The 20,723-nt window shown below is 41.9% G+C and overlaps 19 non-coding genes across 19 annotated transcripts; all 19 read right to left on the reverse strand.

Moving 5' to 3' along the window:
- Window positions 1-2,374: 2,374 nt before the first annotated feature.
- trnav-uac (transfer RNA valine (anticodon UAC)) lies at window positions 2,375-2,447 on the reverse strand. Its single transcript has one exon. It is a non-coding gene; the product is annotated as a tRNA-Val (tRNA).
- Window positions 2,448-2,722: 275 nt separating this feature from the next.
- Window positions 2,723-2,795, reverse strand: trnav-uac (transfer RNA valine (anticodon UAC)). Its single transcript has one exon. It is a non-coding gene; the product is annotated as a tRNA-Val (tRNA).
- A 275-nt stretch (window positions 2,796-3,070) lies between these two features.
- On the reverse strand, window positions 3,071-3,143 carry trnav-uac (transfer RNA valine (anticodon UAC)). The gene has a single exon. It is a non-coding gene; the product is annotated as a tRNA-Val (tRNA).
- Window positions 3,144-3,508: 365 nt separating this feature from the next.
- Window positions 3,509-3,581, reverse strand: trnav-uac (transfer RNA valine (anticodon UAC)). The gene has a single exon. It is a non-coding gene; the product is annotated as a tRNA-Val (tRNA).
- A 3,878-nt stretch (window positions 3,582-7,459) lies between these two features.
- Window positions 7,460-7,532, reverse strand: trnav-uac (transfer RNA valine (anticodon UAC)). The gene has a single exon. It is a non-coding gene; the product is annotated as a tRNA-Val (tRNA).
- A 276-nt stretch (window positions 7,533-7,808) lies between these two features.
- trnav-uac (transfer RNA valine (anticodon UAC)) lies at window positions 7,809-7,881 on the reverse strand. Its single transcript has one exon. It is a non-coding gene; the product is annotated as a tRNA-Val (tRNA).
- A 275-nt stretch (window positions 7,882-8,156) lies between these two features.
- trnav-uac (transfer RNA valine (anticodon UAC)) lies at window positions 8,157-8,230 on the reverse strand. Its single transcript has one exon. It is a non-coding gene; the product is annotated as a tRNA-Val (tRNA).
- A 197-nt stretch (window positions 8,231-8,427) lies between these two features.
- On the reverse strand, window positions 8,428-8,500 carry trnav-uac (transfer RNA valine (anticodon UAC)). The gene has a single exon. It is a non-coding gene; the product is annotated as a tRNA-Val (tRNA).
- A 435-nt stretch (window positions 8,501-8,935) lies between these two features.
- On the reverse strand, window positions 8,936-9,009 carry trnav-uac (transfer RNA valine (anticodon UAC)). The gene has a single exon. It is a non-coding gene; the product is annotated as a tRNA-Val (tRNA).
- Window positions 9,010-12,899: 3,890 nt separating this feature from the next.
- trnav-uac (transfer RNA valine (anticodon UAC)) lies at window positions 12,900-12,972 on the reverse strand. The gene has a single exon. It is a non-coding gene; the product is annotated as a tRNA-Val (tRNA).
- A 275-nt stretch (window positions 12,973-13,247) lies between these two features.
- Window positions 13,248-13,320, reverse strand: trnav-uac (transfer RNA valine (anticodon UAC)). Its single transcript has one exon. It is a non-coding gene; the product is annotated as a tRNA-Val (tRNA).
- A 275-nt stretch (window positions 13,321-13,595) lies between these two features.
- On the reverse strand, window positions 13,596-13,668 carry trnav-uac (transfer RNA valine (anticodon UAC)). Its single transcript has one exon. It is a non-coding gene; the product is annotated as a tRNA-Val (tRNA).
- A 365-nt stretch (window positions 13,669-14,033) lies between these two features.
- Window positions 14,034-14,106, reverse strand: trnav-uac (transfer RNA valine (anticodon UAC)). Its single transcript has one exon. It is a non-coding gene; the product is annotated as a tRNA-Val (tRNA).
- Window positions 14,107-18,342: 4,236 nt separating this feature from the next.
- trnav-uac (transfer RNA valine (anticodon UAC)) lies at window positions 18,343-18,415 on the reverse strand. The gene has a single exon. It is a non-coding gene; the product is annotated as a tRNA-Val (tRNA).
- A 275-nt stretch (window positions 18,416-18,690) lies between these two features.
- Window positions 18,691-18,763, reverse strand: trnav-uac (transfer RNA valine (anticodon UAC)). The gene has a single exon. It is a non-coding gene; the product is annotated as a tRNA-Val (tRNA).
- Window positions 18,764-19,038: 275 nt separating this feature from the next.
- trnav-uac (transfer RNA valine (anticodon UAC)) lies at window positions 19,039-19,111 on the reverse strand. Its single transcript has one exon. It is a non-coding gene; the product is annotated as a tRNA-Val (tRNA).
- A 195-nt stretch (window positions 19,112-19,306) lies between these two features.
- trnav-uac (transfer RNA valine (anticodon UAC)) lies at window positions 19,307-19,379 on the reverse strand. The gene has a single exon. It is a non-coding gene; the product is annotated as a tRNA-Val (tRNA).
- Window positions 19,380-19,480: 101 nt separating this feature from the next.
- On the reverse strand, window positions 19,481-19,553 carry trnal-uaa (transfer RNA leucine (anticodon UAA)). The gene has a single exon. It is a non-coding gene; the product is annotated as a tRNA-Leu (tRNA).
- Window positions 19,554-19,989: 436 nt separating this feature from the next.
- On the reverse strand, window positions 19,990-20,062 carry trnav-uac (transfer RNA valine (anticodon UAC)). Its single transcript has one exon. It is a non-coding gene; the product is annotated as a tRNA-Val (tRNA).
- Between the last annotated feature and the right edge of the window lie 661 nt (window positions 20,063-20,723).

Raw genomic sequence — 20,723 nt, forward strand, 5'->3', positions numbered from 1 at the left:
AGACTTTTTGTGACTGGAGGAATGTGAGGGGAGTTGTCAGGGGACTCTACCCGCATTATGATGCACTATTTTCGGATACTTTTGGCCCGTTTTCATGGTTCTCCAAAAAGTTAACTCAGACGTTTTGTGACACTGGAGGAATGTGAGGGGAGTTGTCAGGGGACTCTACCCGCATTATGATGCACTATTTTCGGATACTTTTGGCCCATTTTCATGGTTCTCCAAAATGTTAACTCAGAATTGTTGTGACACTGGAGGAATGTGAGGGGAGTTGTCAGGGGACTCTACCCGGGTTATGAGGCACTATTTTCAGATACTTTTGGCCCGTTTTCATGGTTCTCCAAAAAGTTAACTCAGACTTTTTGTGACACTGGAGGAATGTGAGGGGAGTTTTCAGGGGACTCTACCCGCATTATGATGTACTATTTCCGGATACTTTTGGCCCGTTTTCATGGTTCTCCAAAAAGTTAACTCAGACTTTTTGTGACACTGGAGGAATATGAGGGGAGTTGTCAGGGGACTCTACCCGCATTATGATGCACTATTTTCGGATACTTTTGGCCCGTTTTCATGGTTCTCCAAAAAGTTAACTCAGACTTTTTGTGACACTGGAGGAATGTGAGGGGAGTTGTCAGGGGACTCTACCCGCATTATGATGCACTATTTTCGGATACTTTTGGCCCGTTTTCATGGTTCTCCAAAAAGTTAACTCAGACTTTTTGTGACACTGGAGGAATGTGAGGGGAGTTGTCAGGGGACTCTACCCGCATTATGATGCACTATTTTCGGATACTTTTGGCCCGTTTTCATGGTTCTCCAAAAAGTTAACCCAGACTTTTTGTGACGCTGGAGGAATGTGAGGGGAGTTGTCAGGGGACTCTACCCGCATTATGATGCACTATTTTCGGATACTTTGGCCCGTTTTCATGGTTCTCCAAAAAGTTAACTCAGACTTTTTGTGACACTGGAGGAATGTGAGGGGAGTTGTCAGGGGACTCTACCCGCATTATGATGCACTATTTTCGGATACTTTTGGCCCGTTTTCATGGTTCTCCAAAAAGTTAACTCAGACTTTTTGTGACACTGGAGGAATGTGAGGGGAGTTGTCAGGGGACTCTACCCGCATTATGATGCACTATTTTCGGATACTTTTGGCCCGATTTCATGGTTCTCCAAAAAGTTAACTCAGACTTTTTGTGACACTGGAGGAATGTGAGGGGAGTTGTCAGGGGACTCTACCCGCATTATGATGCACTTTTGGCCCGTTTTCATGGTTCTCCAAAAAGTTAACTCAGACTTTTTGTGACACTGGAGGAATGTGAGGGGAGTTGTCAGGGGACTCTACCCGCATTATGATGCACTATTTTCGGATACTTTTGGCCCGTTTTCATGGTTCTCCAAAAAGTTAACTCAGACTTTTGTGACACTGGAGGAATGTGAGGGGAGTTGTCAGGGGACTCTACCCGCATTATGATGCACTATTTCGATCTTTTTGGCCCGTTTTTCATGGGGCGCCAAACAGTTAACTCCGGGCAGACTTTTTTATGACACTGGATGATTGGGGAGGGGGTTGTCAGGGGACTCTACCCGCATTATGATGCACTTTTAAGCCCTTTTCATAGTTTCTCCAAAAGTTAACTCAGACTTTTTGTGACACTGGAGGAATTGGGGGAGTTGTCAGGGGGGCTGCTACCCCGCATTATGATGCACTTTTGGCCCGTTTTATGGTTCCTCCAAAAGTTAACTCAACGTTTTGTGACAACTGGAGGAATGTGATGGGAGTTTTTGTCAGGGGACTCTACCGCATTTGATGCAACACTATTTTCGGATACTTTTGGCCACGATTTCATGTTCTCCAAAAAGTTAACTCAGACTTGGTGTGACAACTGAGGAATGTAGAGGGAGTGTCAGGGACTCTACCCGCATTATGATGCACTTTATAACCCGGTTCAATGGTCTATCCAAAAGTTAACTCAACTTTTTTTGTGAACTGGAGGAATGTGAGGGGAGTTTACAGGGGACTCTACTCTATGATGCACTATTTTCGGATAGGATAGTGCTACTACATGAATTGCATCATTCATGTAATTCTCTCAAATATGTTGGTGTTTTGGTCACAAAAGTCACAGTGGATGTACAGAGACTGATGTTAGGGTTCATTGTTATTTAGTTCAAGCATTGTTTTAAATCTAGGGTTCATTGTTATTTAGTTCAAGCATTGTTTTAAATCTAGTCAATGTTTATTTTTTACATTTTCTCTATTTACAATTGGTAATGATTAATTAGGCACAAAGACTTGTGATTTCCACTGGTTCTTGCAACAAACCCACACTTATTGACTCGACGATTGACCGGATGCTATAAGACCAAAGTCTAGTTCCACTGGGGATTGAACCCAGGACCTTCTGCGTGTAAAGCAGACGTGATAACCACTACACTATGGAACCTCTGTAATAATACATTTCCTAATCAAACCTTTAACACATGATATAATATAAATGACTACCATAATATACTAATAGTGATGGTAGCCAATACAATAAAGCTTTGGTTCCACTGGGGATTGAACCCAGGACCTTCTGCGTGTAAAGGAGACGTGATGACTACTACACTATGGAACCTCTGTGACATTTAAGTTGCTAATCAAATGTCCAAAACATGGTAGAATATTTATGAAAAACTATACAAATACTACCAGTGACGTCACGTGTGGATAAAGCTCTGGTTCCACTGGGGATTGAACCCAGGACCTTCTGCGTGTAAAGCAGACGTGATGACTACTACACTATGGAACCTCTGTAATAATACATTTCCTAATCAAACCTTTAACACATGATCAAATATAAATGACTAGCATAAAATACTACGAGTGATGGCAGCCAATACAATAAAGCTTCGGTTCCACTCGGGATTCAACCCAGGACCTTCTGCGTGTAAAGCAGACGTGATGACTAATACACTATGGAACCTCTGTGACATTTAAGTTGCTAATCAAATATCCAAAACATGGTCGAATATTTATGAAAAACTATACAAATACTAGCAGTGACGTCACGTGTGGATAAAGCTCTGGTTCCACTGGGGATTGAACCCAGGACCTTCTACGTGTAAAGCAGACGTGATAACCACTACACTATGGAACCTCTGTCATGTAGACTTTTTAAGTTAATGTATCTGGATATCACCAAAGTTTATTTTTTACTAACAATTGTAAGAGTTTGTGGGTTACATTGATGCAAGGTCAGGGGGTAAGGTTATGAACATGGTTTTCCATTTTTTAAGGTGCAATCTTGATTCATTTGACCTGAAATAAGACCCAGGGAACAACAAGACAGGCGTCAGGTTCCACTGGGGATTGAACCCAGGACTTTCTGTGTGTAAAGCAGACTTGATGACCACTATATGGAAACTCTGTGACATTTAAATTGCTAATCAAATATTCAAGACAGTAGAATATATATGACTACTATTAAAACAGTACCAGTGAGGTAAAGTGTGGATAAAGCTCTGGTTCCACTGGGGATTGAACCCAGGACCTTCTGCGTGTAAAGCAGCCGTGATGACTACTACACTATGGAACCCCTGTGAGAATGTAATTTAACTAATTGCAATATAAACATGGTTCTGAATATAGTTAAGGAGTTAAAAAGCCGCATTCACAGCCTCAAAATAAATATTAGACATACCGTACTTCTGGGGATTGAACCCAGAACCTTCTGTGTGTGAAGCATGACATGATGACTACTACATGAATTGCATCATTCATGTCATTCTCTCAAATATGTTGGGTTTTGGTCACATAAGTACAGTGGATGTACAGAGACTGATGTTAGGGTTCATTGTTATTTAGTTCAAGCATTAGTTCAAGATTGAATACAAAAACGACCCAATTTCTTTGGTCAATGACGGGAGAGTTTTGAAAGTGACAAAACACTGTTTCACACATTTAAAAACACTTAAACAATTAAACAATGTTTACCCAGGATTCAGGCACCTTCGCTGGCTTGTAAATGTGGTGATGCGCCCTGGATGGAGGTATCAGACTATTAAAACATGTATACCCAGGATTCAATCACTTTTTGTGGCTTGCAAAGTGCTGTGAAAAAGCCTGTTCTCTTGGTGCAGTCTGGGTGCAAGAGCCATGCGCTGCAATGAGATCTCTGGGTGGCTCTGAGGCTCTCACAGCCCGCTTCTCTCTGGCTGCTCTCTCCCTATATTCACAGCACTTTCCCCAGCTTCACACACTTATTGCGGGTATGAAAGCCTGTGCCATCACCCTGGAGCTTGCCTTGGTGCCTTGAGTGTGAGACCCTGTTAACAGCAGTGAACCTGCTGCCAGCATTACAAACATATAAATCAGCGTGTTTTAAACTTTTTTTCCTTGAAAATGATTTGTATTCACTATCATGGGGCTATATAAATCAAAATTACGGGTAATTAGGAGCACAATTGTACCTTTTACTATTTAAATGTATTTGTATTATATATTTTGGGTCTATTAAAGTGACATTGGTGACTTTGTCAGTTTATGGAGATTAGCCCACAATTCCGGAGGTTCCAGGCCGAATTTGGGAGCTCATAGGCGGCCTGCCATGTGCCCCCATCCGTGGAAAGCCGAAAAAGTAAAGAAAATGATCAATTATATCTTAAAATAATCAAAAATGAAGTTTTAAAAATCTTGAAAAAACTAGAGTGCCAACAGAGTCTTCGGCGCTTCGGGCCGAAGCCCTGGACACTTTTCCACTCCCCCGTTGCATTTGACAACGGAGAGGGGAATCGAGACCTCCCCTCCTCCGTCAAAAAAGCATTCATGTTTTTCAAGCTACCATCCGCACGAAATCAGAAACCCGGTTTTTGAGAGGACTCAGAAAAAAAACGGCCGTTTCACATGATGGAGGAATGTTTCCGCTACATGAGTGCTTTGGCTCGGATACAATTGTTGCCTGGAGACCCCCCAGTATGGTTCTTACCAAACTTTAAGTTTTGAACTGGTCTCTGAAGGAATGCAAGGGGAGTTGTCAGGGAATTATGAGACCCTATTTCGGGATACAATTTCTCCATTTTCACCCCTTTCCTTCTGGTTCTCCCAAAAGATAAAGTTGTTCTGACTCTGGAGGAATGTAAGGAGTTGTCAGGGTCTCTACCCGCATTATGATGCACTATTTTCGGATACTTTTGGCCCTTTTCATGGTTCTCCAAAAAGTTAACTCAGACTTTTTGTGACTGGAGGAATGTGAGGGGAGTTGTCAGGGGACTCTACCCGCATTATGATGCACTATTTTCGGATACTTTTGGCCCGTTTTCATGGTTCTCCAAAAAGTTAACTCAGAATTGTTGTGACACTGGAGGAATGTTAGGGGAGTTGTCAGGGGACTCTACCCGGTTATGAGGTACTATTTTCCGGATACTTTGGTCCCGTTTTCATGGGTCTCCAAACAAGTTAACTCAGACTTTTGTGTGACACTGGAGGAATCTATGAGGGGAGTTGTCAGGGGACTCTACCCGCATTATGATGCACTATTTTCGGATTACTTTTGGCCCGTTTTTCGTGGTTCTCCAAAAAGTAACTCAGACTTTTTTGTGACACTGGAGGAATGTGAGGGGAGTTGTCAGGGGACTCTACCCGCATTATGATGCACTATTTTTCGGAATACTTTTGGGCCCGTTTTCATGGTTCTCCAAAAGTTAACTCAGACTTTTTGTGACACTGGAGGAAGTGAGGGAGTGTCAGGGGACTCTACCCGCATTATGATGCACTATTTTCGGATACTTTTGGCCCGTTTTCGTGGTTCTCCAAAAAGTTAACTCAGACTTTTTGTGACACTGGAGGAATGTGAGGGGAGTTGTCAGGGGACTCTACCCGCATTATGATGCACTATTTTCGGATACTTTTGGCCCGTTTTCATGGTTCTCCAAAAAGTTAACTCAGACTTTTTGTGACACTGGAGGAATGTGAGGGGAGTTGTCAGGGGACTCTACCCGCATTATGATGCACTATTTTCGGATACTTTTGGCCCGATTTCATGGTTCTCCAAAAAGTTAACTCAGACTTTTGTGACACTGGAGGAATGTGAGGGGAGTTGTCAGGGACTCTACCCGCATTATGATGCACTTTTGGCCCGTTTTCATGGTTCTCCAAAAGTTAACTCAGACTTTTTGTGACACTGGAGGAATGTGAGGGGAGTTTGTCAGGGGACTCTCTACCCGCATTATGATGCACTATTTTCGGATACTTTTGGCCCGTTTTCATGGTTCTCCAAAAAGTTAACTCAGACTTTTTGTGACACTGGAGGAATGTGAGGGGAGTTGTCAGGGGACTCTACCCGCATTATGATGCACTATTTTCGGATACTTTTGACACCCGTTTTCATGGTTCTCCAAAAAGTTAACTCAGACTTTTTGTGACACTGGAGGAATGTGAGGGGAGTTGTCAGGGACTCTACCCGCATTATGATGCACTATTTTCTGGATACTTTTGGCCCGTTTTCCATGGTTCTCCAAAAAGTTAACTCAGACTTTTTGTGACACTGGAGGAATGTGAGGGGAGTTGTCAGGGGACTCTACCCGCATTATGATGCACTTTTAGCCCGTTTTCATGGTTCTCCAAAAGTTAACTCAGACTTTTTGTGACACTGGAGGAATGTGAGGGGAGTTGTCAGGTGACTCTACCCGCATTATGATGCACTATTTCGGATACTTTTGGGCCCGTTTTCATGGTTCTCCAAAAAGTTAACTCAGACTTTTTTTGACACTGGAGGAATGTGAGGGGAGTTGTCAGGGGACTCTACCCGCATTATGATGCACTTTTAGCCCGTTTTCATGGTTCTCCAAAAGTTAACTCAGACTTTTTGTGACACTGGAGGAATGTGAGGGGAGTTGTCAGGGGACTCTACCCGCATTATGATGCACTATTTTCGGATACTTTTGGCCCGTTTTCATGGTTCTCCAAAAAGTTAACTCAGACTTTTTGTGACATTGAGGAATGTGAGGGGAGTTGTCAGGGGACTCTACCCGCATTATGATGCACTTTTGGCCCGTTTTCATGGTTCTCCAAAAAGTTAACTCAGACTTTTTGTGACACTGGAGGAATGTGAGGGGAGTTTTCAGGGGACTCTACTCTATGATGCACTATTTTCGGATAGTGCTACTACATGAATTGCATCATTCATGTAATTCTCTCAAATATGTTGGTGTTTTGGTCACAAAAGTCACAGTGGATGTACAGAGACTGATGTTAGGGTTCATTGTTATTTAGTTCAAGCATTGTTTTAAATCTAGGGTTCATTGTTATTTAGTTCAAGCATGGTTTTAAATCTAGTCAATGTTTATTTTTTACATTTTCTCTATTTACAATTGGTAATGATTAATTAGGCACAAAGACTTGTGATTTCCACTGGTTCTTGCAACAAACCCACACTTATTGACTCGACGATTGACTGGATGCTATAAGACCAAAGTCTAGTTCCACTGGGGATTGAACCCAGGACCTTCTGCGTGTAAAGCAGACGTGATAACCACTACACTATGGAACCTCTGTTATAATACATTTCCTAATCAAACCTTTAACACATGATATAATATAAATGACTACCATAATATACTAATAGTGATGGTAGCCAATACAATAAAGCTTTGGTTCCACTGGGGATTGAACCCAGGGACCTTCTGCGTGTAAAGGAGACGTGATGACTACTACACTATGGAACCTCTGTGACATTTAAGTTGCTAATCAAATGTCCAAAACATGGTAGAATATTTATGAAAAACTATACAAATACTACCAGTGACGTCACGTGTGGATAAAGCTCTGGTTCCACTGGGGATTGAACCCAGGACCTTCTGCGTGTAAAGCAGATGTGATGACTACTACACTATGGAACCTCTGTAATAATACATTTCCTAATCAAACCTTTAACACATGATCAAATATAATGACTAGCATAAAATACTACGAGTGATGGCAGCCAATACAATAAAGCTTCGGTTCCACTCGGGATTCAACCCAGGACCTTCTGCGTGTAAAGCAAGACGTGAGACTAATACACTATGGAACCTCTGTGACATTTAAGTTGCTAATCAAATATCCAAAACATGGTCGAATATTTATGAAAAACTATACAAATACTAGCAGTGGACGTCACGTGTGGATAAAGCTCTGGTTCCACTGGGGATTGAACCCAGGACCTTCTACGTGTAAAGCCAGACGTGATAACCACTACACTATGGAACCTCTGTCATGTAGACTTTTTAAGTTAAATGTATCTGGATATCACCAAAGTTTATTTTTTACTAACAATTGTAAGAGTTTGTGGGTTACATTGATGCAAGGTCAGGGTAAGGTTATGAACATGGTTTTCCATTTTTTAAGGTGCAATCTTGATTCAATTTGACCTGAAATAAGACCCAGGGAACAACAAGACAGGCGTCAGGTTCCACTGGGGATTGAACCCAGGACCTTCTGCGTGTAAAGCAGACGTGATAACCACTACACTATGGAACCTCTGTAACAATACATTTCCTAATCAAACCTTTAACACATGATCAGATATAAATGACTAGCATAAGATACTACTAGTGATGGCAGCCAATACAATAAAGCTTTCGGTCCACTGGGGATTGAACCCAGGACCTTCTGCGTGTAAAGCAGACGTGATGACTACTACACTATGGAACCTCTGTGACATTTAAGTTGCTAATCAATATCCAAAACATGGTAGAATATTTATGAAACACTATACAAATACTACCAGTGACGTCACGTGTGGATAAAGCTCTGGTTCCACTGGGGATTGAACCCAGGACCTTCTGCGTGTAAAGCAGACTTGATGACTACTATATGGAAACCTCTGTAACATTTTAAATTGCTAATCAAATATTCAAAACATGGTCAAATATATATGACTACTATAAATATAGTACCAGTGAGGAAAAGCTCTGGTTCCACTGGGGATCGAACCCAGGACCTTCTGCGTGTAAAGCAGACGTGATGACAACCTACACTATGGAACCCCTGTGAAAATGTAATTTAACTAATTGCAATATAAACATGGTTCTGAATATAGTTCAGGAGTTAAAAAGCTGCATTCACAGTCTCAAATAAATATTAGACATACAGTACTTCTGGGGATTTAACCCAGAACCTTCTGTGTGTGAAGCATGACATGATGACTACTACATGAATTGCATCATCATGTCATTCTCTCAGATATTGTTGGTTGTTTTGGTCACATAAGTCACAGTGGATGTACAGAGACTGATGTTAGGGTTCATTGTTATTTAGTTCAGCATTAGTTCAAGATTGAATACAAAAACGACCCAATTTCTTTGGTCAATGACGGGAGAGTTTTGAAAGTGACAAAACACTGTTTCACACAATTTAAAAACACTTAAACAATTAAACAATGTTTACCCAGGATTCAGGCACCTTCGCTGGGCTTGTAAAATGTGGTGATGCGCCCTGGATGGAGGTATCAGACTATTTAAAACATGTATACCCAGGATTCAATCACTTTTTGTGGCTTGCAAAGTGCTGTGAAAAAGCCTGTTCTCTTGGTGCAGTCTGGGTGCAAGAGCCATGCGCTGCAATGAGATCTCTGGGTGTGCTCTGAGGCTCTCACAGCCCGCTTCTCTCTGGCTGCTCTCTCCCTATATTCACAGCACTTTTCCCCAGCTTTCACACACTTATTGCTGGGTATGAAAGCCTTGTGCATCACCCTGGAGCTCTGCCTTGGTGCCTTTGAGTGTGAGACCCTGTTAACAGCAGTGAACCTGCTGCCAGCATTACAAACATATAAATCAGGCGTTTTAAAACTTTTTTCCTTGAAAATGATTTGTATTCACTATCATGGGGCTATATAAATCAAATTACGGTAATTAGGAGCACAATTGTACCTTTTACTATTTAAATGTATTTGTATTATATATTTTGGGCTATTAAAGTGACATTTATGGGTGACTTTGTCAGTTTATGGAGATTAGCCCACAATTCCCGGAGGTTCCAGGCCGAATTTGGGAGCTCATAGGCGGCCTGCCATGTGCCCCCATCCGTGGAAAGCCGAAAAAAGTAAAGAAAATGATCAATTATATCTTAAAATAATCAAAAATGAAGTTTTAAAAAATCTTGAAAAAACTAGAGTGCCAACAGAGTCTTCGGCGCTTCGGGCCGAAGCCCTGGACACTTTTCCACTCCCCCGTTGCATTTGACAACGGAGAGGGGAATCGAGACCTCCCCTCCTCCGTCAAAAAAATGCATTCATGTTTTTCAAGCTACCATCCGCACGAAATCAGAAACCCGGTTTTTGAGAGGACTCAGAAAAAAAACGGATGTTTCACATGATGGAGGAATGTTTCCGCTACATGAGTGCTTTGGCTCGGATACAATTGTTGCCTGGAGACCCCCCAGTATGGTTCTTACCAAACTTTAAGTTTTTGAACTGGTCTCTGAAGGAATGCAAGGGGAGTTGTCAGGGAATTATGAGACCCTATTTCGGGATACAATTTCTCCATTTTCACCCCTTTCCTCTGGTTCTCCCAAAAGATAAAGTTGTTCTGACTCTGGAGGAATGTAAGGAGAGTTGTCAGGGGTCTCTACCCGCATTATGATGCACTATTTTCGGATACTTTTGGCCCGTTTTCATGGTTCTCCAAAAAGTTAACTCAGACTTTTTGTGACTGGAGGAATGTGAGGGGAGTTGTCAGGGGACTCTACCCGCATTATGATGCACTATTTTCGGATACTTTTGGCCCGTTTTCATGGTTCTCCAAAAAGTTAACTCAGAATTGTTGTGACACTGGAGGAATGTGAGGGGAGTTGTCAGGGGACTCTACCCGGGTTATGAGGTACTATTTCCGGATACTTTTGGCCCGTTTTCATGGTTCTCCAAAAAGTTAACTCAGACTTTTTGTGACACTGGAGGAATATGAGGGGAGTTGTCAGGGGACTCTACCCGCATTATGATGCACTATTTTCGGATACTTTTGGCCCGTTTTCGTGGTTCTCCAAAAAGTTAACTCAGACTTTTTGTGACACTGGAGGAATGTGAGGGGAGTTGTCAGGGGACTCTACCCGCATTATGATGCACTATTTTCGGATACTTTTGGCCCGTTTTCATGGTTCTCCAAAAGTTAACTCAGACTTTTTGTGACACTGGAGGAATGTGAGGGGAGTTGTCAGGGGACTCTACCCGCATTATGATGCACTATTTTCGGATACTTTTGGCCCGTTTTCATGGTTCTCCAAAAAGTTAACTCAGACTTTTTGTGACACTGGAGGAATGTGAGGGGAGTTGTCAGGGGACTCTACCCGCATTATGATGCACTATTTTCGGATACTTTTGGCCCGTTTTCATGGTTCTCCAAAAAGTTAACTCAGACTTTTTGTGACACTGGAGGAATGTGAGGGGAGTTGTCAGGGGACTCTACCCGCATTATGATGCACTATTTTCGGATACTTTTGGCCCGATTTCATGGTTCTCCAAAAAGTTAACTCAGACTTTTTGTGACACTGGAGGAATGTGAGGGGAGTTGTCAGGGGACTCTACCCGCATTATGATGCACTTTTGGCCCGTTTTCATGGTTCTCCAAAAAGTTAACTCAGACTTTTGTGACACTGGAGGAATGTGAGGGGAGTTGTCAGGGGACTCTACCCGCATTATGATGCACTATTTTCGGATACTTTTGGCCCGTTTTCATGGTTCTCCAAAAGTTAACTCAGACTTTTCGTGACACTGGAGGAATGTGAGGGGAGTTGTCAGGGGACTCTACCCGCATTATGATGCACTATTTTCGGATACTTTTGACCCGTTTTCATGGTTCTCCAAAAAGTTAACTCAGACTTTTTGTGACACTGGAGGAATGTGAGGGGAGTTGTCAGGGGACTCTACCCGCATTATGATGCACTATTTTCGGATACTTTTGGCCCGTTTTCATGGTTCTCCAAAAAGTTAACTCAGACTTTTTGTGACACTGGAGGAATGTGAGGGGAGTTGTCAGGGGACTCTACCCGCATTATGATGCACTTTTGGCCCGTTTTCATGGTTCTCCAAAAAGTTAACTCAGACTTTTTGTGACACTGGAGGAATGTGAGGGGAGTTGTCAGGTGACTCTACCCGCATTATGATGCACTATTTTCGGATACTTTTGGCCCGTTTTCATGGTTCTCCAAAGAGTTAACTCAGACTTTTTTTGACACTGGAGGAATGTGAGGGGAGTTGTCAGGGGACTCTACCCCGCATTATGATGCACTTTTGGCCCGTTTTCATGGTTCTCCAAAAAGTTAACTCAGACTTTTTGTGACACTGGAGGAATGTGAGGGGAGTTGTCAGGGGACTCTACCCGCATTATGATGCACTATTTTCGGATACTTTTGGCCCGTTTTCATGGTTCTCCAAAAAGTTAACTCAGACTTTTGTGACATTGGAGGAATGTGAGGGGAGTTGTCAGGGGACTCTACCCGCATTATGATGCACTTTTGGCCCGTTTTCATGGTTCTCCAAAAAGTTAACTCAGACTTTTTGTGACACTGGAGGAATGTGAGGGGAGTTTACAGGGGACTCTACTCTATGATGCACTATTTTCGGATAGTGCTACTACATGAATTGCATCATTCATGTAATTCTCTCAAATATGTTGGTGTTTTGGTCACAAAAGTCACAGTGGATGTACAGAGACTGATGTTAGGGTTCATTGTTATTTAGTTCAAGCATTGTTTTAAATCTAGGGTTCATTGTTATTTAGTTCAAGCATTGTTTTAAATCTAGTCAATGTTTATTTTTTACATTTTCTCTATTTACAATTGGTAATGATTAATTAGGCACAAAGACTTGTGATTTCCACTGGTTCTTGCAACAAACCCACACTTATTGACTCGACGATTGACCGGATGCTATAAGACCAAAGTCTAGTTCCACTGGGGATTGAACCCAGGACCTTCTGCGTGTAAAGCAGACGTGATAACCACTACACTATGGAACCTCTGTAATAATACATTTCCTAATCAAACCTTTAACACATGATATAATATAAATGACTACCATAATATACTAATAGTGATGGTAGCCAATACAATAAAGCTTTGGTTCCACTGGGGATTGAACCCAGGACCTTCTGCGTGTAAAGGAGACGTGATGACTACTACACTATGGAACCTCTGTGACATTTAAGTTGCTAATCAAATGTCCAAAACATGGTAGAATATTTATGAAAAACTATACAAATACTACCAGTGACGTCACGTGTGGATAAAGCTCTGGTTCCACTGGGGATTGAACCCAGGACCTTCTGCGTGTAAAGCAGACGTGATGACTACTACACTATGGAACCTCTGTAATAATACATTTCCTAATCAAACCTTTAACACATGATCAAATATAAATGACTAGCATAAAATACTACGAGTGATGGCAGCCAATACAATAAAGCTTCGGTTCCACTCGGGATTCAACCCAGGACCTTCTGCGTGTAAAGCAGACGTGATGACTAATACACTATGGAACCTCTGTGACATTTAAGTTGCTAATCAAATATCCAAAACATGGTCGAATATTTATGAAAAACTATACAAATACTAGCAGTGACGTCACGTGTGGATAAAGCTCTGGTTCCACTGGGGATTGAACCCAGGACCTTCTACGTGTAAAGCAGACGTGATAACCACTACACTATGGAACCTCTGTCATGTAGACTTTTTAAGTTAATGTATCTGGATATCACCAAAGTTTATTTTTTACTAACAATTGTAAGAGTTTGTGGGTTACATTGATGCAAGGTCAGGGTAAGGTTATGAACATGGTTTTCCATTTTTTAAGGTGCAATCTTGATTCATTTGACCTGAAATAAGACCCAGGGAACAACAAGACAGGCGTCAGGTTCCACTGGGGATTGAACCCAGGACTTTCTGTGTGTAAAGCAGACTTGATGACCACTATATGGAAACTCTGTGACATTTAAATTGCTAATCAAATATTCAAGACATAGTAGAATATATATGACTACTATTAAAACAGTACCAGTGAGGTAAAGTGTGGATAAAGCTCTGGTTCCACTGGGGATTGAACCCAGGACCTTCTGCGTGTAAAGCAGCCGTGATGACTACTACACTATGGAACCCCTGTGAGAATGTAATTTAACTAATTGCAATATAAACATGGTTCTGAATATAGTTAAGGAGTTAAAAAGCCGCATTCACAGCCTCAAAATAAATATTAGACATACCGTACTTCTGGGGATTGAACCCAGAACCTTCTGTGTGTGAAGCATGACATGATGACTACTACATGAATTGCATCATTCATGTCATTCTCTCAAATATGTTGGGATTTTGGTCACATAAGTTACAGTGGATGTACAGAGACTGATGTTAGGGTTCATTGTTATTTAGTTCAAGCATTAGTTCAAGATTGAATACAAAAACGACCCAATTTCTTTGGTCAATGACGGGAGAGTTTTGAAAGTGACAAAACACTGTTTCACACATTTAAAAACACTTAAACAATTAAACAATGTTTACCCAGGATTCAGGCACCTTCGCTGGCTTGTAAAATGTGGTGATGCGCCCTGGATGGAGGTATCAGACTATTTAAAACATGTATCCCCAGGATTCAATCACTTTTTGTGGCTTGCAAAGTGCTGTGAAAAAGCCTGTTCTCTTGGTGCAGTCTGGGTGCAAGAGCCATGCGCTGCAATGAGATCTCTGGGTGTGCTCTGAGGCTCTCACAGCCCGCTTCTCTCTGGCTGCTCTCTCCCTGTATTCACAGCACTTTTCCCCAGCTTTCACACACTTATTGCTGGGTATGAGAGCCTTGTGCATCACCCTGGAGCTTTGCCTTGGTGCCTTTGAGTGTGAGACCCTGTTAACAGCAGTGAACCTGCTGCCAGCATTACAAACATATAAATCAGGCGTTTTAAAACTTTTTTCCTTGAAAATGATTTGTATTCACTATCATGGGGCTATATAAATCAAATTACGGGTAATTAGGAGCACAATTGTACCTTTTACTATTTAAATGTATTTGTATTATATATTTTGGGCTATTAAAGTGACATTTATGGGTGACTTTGTCAGTTTATGGAGATTAGCCCACAATTCCCGGAGGTTCCAGGCCGAATTTGGGAGCTCATAGGCGGCCTGCCATGTGCCCCCATCCGTGGAAAGCCGAAAAAAGTAAAGAAAATGATCAATTATATCTTAAAATAATCAAAAATGAAGTTTTAAAAAATCTTGAAAAAACTAGAGTGCCAACAGAGTCTTCGGCGCTTCGGGCCGAAGCCCTGGACACTTTTCCACTCCCCCGTTGCATTTGACAACGGAGAGGGGAATCGAGACCTCCCCTCCTCCGTCAAAAAAATGCATTCATGTTTTTCAAGCTACCATCCGCACGAAATCAGAAACCCGGTTTTTGAGAGGACTCAGAAAAAAAACGGCCGTTTCACATGATGGAGGAATGTTTCCGCTATATGAGTGCTTTGGCTCGGATACAATTGTTGCCTGGAGACCCCCCAGTATGGTTCTTACCAAACTTTAAGTTTTTGAACTGGTCTCTGAAGGAATGCAAGGGGAGTTGTCAGGGAATTATGAGACCCTATTTCGGGATACAATTTCTCCATTTTCACCCCTTTCCTCTGGTTCTCCCAAAAGATAAAGTTGTTCTGACTCTGGAGGAATGTAAGGAGAGTTGTCAGGGGTCTCTACCCGCATTATGATGCACTATTTTCGGATACTTTTGGCCCGTTTTCATGGTTCTCCAAAAAGTTAACTCAGACTTTTTGTGACTGGAGGAATGTGAGGGGAGTTGTCAGGGGACTCTACCCGCATTATGATGCACTATTTTCGGATACTTTTGGCCCGTTTTCATGGTTCTCCAAAAAGTTAACTCAGACTTTTTGTGACACTGGAGGAATGTGAGGGGAGTTGTCAGGGGACTCTACCCGCATTATGATGCACTATTTTCGGATACTTTTGGCCCGTTTTCATGGTTCTCCAAAATGTTAACTCAGAATTGTTGTGACACTGGAGGAATGTGAGGGGAGTTGTCAGGGGACTCTACCCGGGTTATGAGGCACTATTTTCAGATACTTTTGGCCCGTTTTCATGGTTCTCCAAAAAGTTAACTCAGACTTTTTGTGACACTGGAGGAATGTGAGGGGAGTTTTCAGGGGACTCTACCCGCATTATGATGTACTATTTCCGGATACTTTTGGCCCGTTTTCATGGTTCTCCAAAAAGTTAACTCAGACTTTTTGTGACACTGGAGGAATATGAGGGGAGTTGTCAGGGGACTCTACCCGCATTATGATGCACTATTTTCGGATACTTTTGGCCCGTTTTCATGGTTCTCCAAAAAGTTAACTCAGACTTTTTGTGACACTGGAGGAATGTGAGGGGAGTTGTCAGGGGACTCTACCCGCATTATGATGCACTATTTTCGGATACTTTTGGCCCGTTTTCATGGTTCTCCAAAAAGTTAACTCAGACTTTTTGTGACACTGGAGGAATGTGAGGGGAGTTGTCAGGGGACTCTACCCGCATTATGATGCACTATTTTCGGATACTTTTGGCCCGTTTTCATGGTTCTCCAAAAAGTTAACTCAGACTTTTTGTGACACTGGAGGAATGTGAGGGGAGTTGTCAGGGGACTCTACCCGCATTATGATGCACTATTTTCGGATACTTTTGGCCCGTTTTCATGGTTCTCCAAAAAGTTAACTCAGACTTTTTGTGACACTGGAGGAATGTGAGGGGAGTTGTCAGGGGACTCTACCCGCATTATGATGCACTATTTTCGGATACTTTTGGCCCGATTTCATGGTTCTCCAAAAAGTTAACTCAGACTTTTTGTGACACTGGAGGAATGTGAGGGGAGTTGTCAGGGGACTCTACCCGCATTATGATGCACTTTTGGCCCGTTTTCATGGTTCTCCAAAAAGTTAACTCAGACTTTTTGTGACACTGGAGGAATGTGAGGGGAGTTGTCAGGGGACTCTACCCGCATTATGATGCACTATTTTCGGATACTTTTGGCCCGTTTTCATGGTTCTCCAAAAAGTTAACTCAGACTTTTTGTGACACTGGAGGAATGTGAGGGGAGTTGTCAGGGGACTCTACCCGCATTATGATGCACTATTTTCGGATACTTTTGACCCGTTTTCATGGTTCTCCAAAAAGTTAACTCAGACTTTTTGTGACACTGGAGGAATGTGAGGGGAGTTGTCAGGGGACTCTACCCGCATTATGATGCACTATTTTCGGATACTTTTGGCCCGTTTTCATGGTTCTCCAAAAAGTTAACTCAGACTTTTTGTGACACTGGAGGAATGTGAGGGGAGTTGTCAGGGGACTCTACCCGCATTATGATGCACTTTTGGCCCGTTTTCATGGTTCTCCAAAAAGTTAACTCAGACTTTTTGTGACACTGGAGGAATGTGAGGGGAGTTGTCAGAGGACTCTACCCGCATTATGATGCACTTTTGGCCCGTTTTCATGGTTCTCCAAAAAGTTAACTCAGACTTTTTGTGACACTGGAGGAATGTGAGGGGAGTTGTCAGGTGACTCTACCCGCATTATGATGCACTATTTTCGGATACTTTTGGCCCGTTTTCATGGTTCTCCAAAGAGTTAACTCAGACTTTTTTTGACACTGGAGGAATGTGAGGGGAGTTGTCAGGGGACTCTACCCGCATTATGATGCACTTTTGGCCCGTTTTCATGGTTCTCCAAAAAGTTAACTCAGACTTTTTGTGACACTGGAGGAATGTGAGGGGAGTTGTCAGGGGACTCTACCCGCATTATGATGCACTATTTTCGGATACTTTTGGCCCGTTTTCATGGTTCTCCAAAAAGTTAACTCAGACTTTTGTGACATTGGAGGAATGTGAGGGGAGTTGTCAGGGGACTCTACCCGCATTATGATGCACTTTTGGCCCGTTTTCATGGTTCTCCAAAAAGTTAACTCAGACTTTTTGTGACACTGGAGGAATGTGAGGGGAGTTTTCAGGGGACTCTACTCTATGATGCACTATTTTCGGATAGTGCTACTACATGAATTGCATCATTCATGTAATTCTCTCAAATATGTTGGTGTTTTGGTCACAAAAGTCACAGTGGATGTACAGAGACTGATGTTAGGGTTCATTGTTATTTAGTTCAAGCATTGTTTTAAATCTAGGGTTCATTGTTATTTAGTTCAAGCATTGTTTTAAATCTAGTCAATGTTTATTTTTTACATTTTCTCTATTTACAATTGGTAATGATTAATTAGGCACAAAGACTTGTGATTTCCACTGGTTCTTGCAACAAACCCACACTTATTGACTCGACGATTGACCGGATGCTATAAGACCAAAGTCTAGTTCCACTGGGGATTGAACCCAGGACCTTCTGCGTGTAAAGCAGACGTGATAACCACTACACTATGGAACCTCTGTAATAATACATTTCCTAATCAAACCTTTAACACATGATATAATATAAATGACTACCATAATATACTAATAGTGATGGTAGCCAATACAATAAAGCTTTGGTTCCACTGGGGATTGAACCCAGGACCTTCTGCGTGTAAAGGAGACGTGATGACTACTACACTATGGAACCTCTGTGACATTTAAGTTGCTAATCAAATGTCCAAAACATGGTAGAATATTTATGAAAAACTATACAAATACTACCAGTGACGTCACGTGTGGATAAAGCTCTGGTTCCACTGGGGATTGAACCCAGGACCTTCTGCGTGTAAAGCAGACGTGATGACTACTACACTATGGAACCTCTGTAATAATACATTTCCTAATCAAACCTTTAACACATGATCAAATATAAATGACTAGCATAAAATACTACGAGTGATGGCAGCCAATACAATAAAGCTTCGGTTCCACTCGGGATTCAACCCAGGACCTTCTGCGTGTAAAGCAGACGTGATGACTAATACACTATGGAACCTCTGTGACATTTAAGTTGCTAATCAAATATCCAAAACATAGTCGAATATTTATGAAAAACTATACAAATACTAGCAGTGACGTCACGTGTGGATAAAGCTCTGGTTCCACTGGGGATTGAACACAGGACCTTCTACGTGTAAAGCAGACGTGATAACCACTACACTATGGAACCTCTGTCATGTAGACTTTTTAAGTTAATGTATCTGGATATCACCAAAGTTTATTTTTTACTAACAATTGTAAGAGTTTGTGGGTTACATTGATGCAAGGTCAGGGTAAGGTTATGAACATGGTTTTCCATTTTTTAAGGTGCAATCTTGATTCATTTGACCTGAAATAAGACCCAGGGAACAACAAGACAGGCGTCAGGTTCCACTGGGGATTGAACCCAGGACCTTCTGCGTGTAAAGCAGACATGATAACCACTACACTATGGAACCTCTGTTATAATACATTTCCTAATCAAACCTTTAACACATGATGGAATATAAATTACTAGCATAAGATACTACTAATGATGGCAGCCAATACAATAAAGCTTAGGTTCCACTGGGGATTGAACCCAGGACCTTCTGCGTTTATAGCAGACGTGATGACTACTACACTATGGAACCTCTGTGAGAATGTAATTTAACTAATTGCAATATAAACATGGTTCTGAATATAGTTCAGGAGTTAAAAAGCTGCATTCACAGTCTCAAAATAAATATTAGACATACAGTACTTCTGGGGATTGAACCCAGAACCTTCTGTGTGTGAAGCATGACATGATGACTACTACATGAATTGCATCATTCATGTCATTCTCTCAAATATGTTGGTGTTTTGGTCACATAAGTCACAGTGGATGTACAGAGACTAATGCTAGGGTTCATTGTTATTTAGTTCAAGCATTGTTTTAAATCTAGTCAATGTTTAATTTTTTACATTTTCTCTATTTACAATTGGTAATGATTAATTCGGCACAAAGACTTGCGATTTCCACTGGTTCTTGGAACAAACCCACACATATTGACTCGACAATTGACCGGATGCTATAAGACCAAAGTCTGGTTCCACTGGGGATTGAACCCAGGACCTTCTGCGTGTAAAGCAGACGTGATAACCACTACACTATGGAACCTCTGTAACAATACATTTCATAATCAAACCTTTAACACATGATGGAATATAAATTATTACATTACATTACATTACATTACATTACATTACATTACATTGCATTTAGCTGACGCTTTTATCCAAAGCGACTTACAATAAGTACATTCGACCAGGAAGACACAACCTTGAGGAAAACAGAATCATATAAGAACATCAGGTTTCAAAGAGCCAATCGTTTCAAGTGCTGCTCAACTGGCTAAGCCAGTCCTTTATTAGTATATAAGTGCTCTGTTAGCAGTTCTTTGTTAGTCATTCTATCGCTCGAAGTGGAGTCGAAAGAGATGAGTTTTCAGTCTGCGCCGGAAGGTGTGTAAGCTTTCTGCGGTCCTGATTTCAATGGGGAGCTCATTCCACCATTTTGGAGCCAGGATAGCAAACCCACGTGTTTTTGCTGATGGGAACTTGGGTCCCCCTCGCAGCGAGGGTGCAGCGAGCCGTTTGGCTGATGCAGAACGTAGAGCACGTGCTGGGGTGTACGGTTTAACCATGTCCTGGATGTAGGAAGGGCCAGATCCATTCGCAGCATGGTACGCAAGTACCAGTGTCTTGAAGTGGATTCTAGCAGTTACTGGAAGCCAGTGGAGGGAGCGGAGGAGCGGCGTGGTGTGGGAAAATTTTGGAAG

This window comes from Pseudochaenichthys georgianus, unplaced genomic scaffold (assembly GCF_902827115.2).
Source record: "Pseudochaenichthys georgianus unplaced genomic scaffold, fPseGeo1.2 scaffold_167_arrow_ctg1, whole genome shotgun sequence".
NCBI classification, from domain to species: domain Eukaryota; kingdom Metazoa; phylum Chordata; class Actinopteri; order Perciformes; family Channichthyidae; genus Pseudochaenichthys; species Pseudochaenichthys georgianus.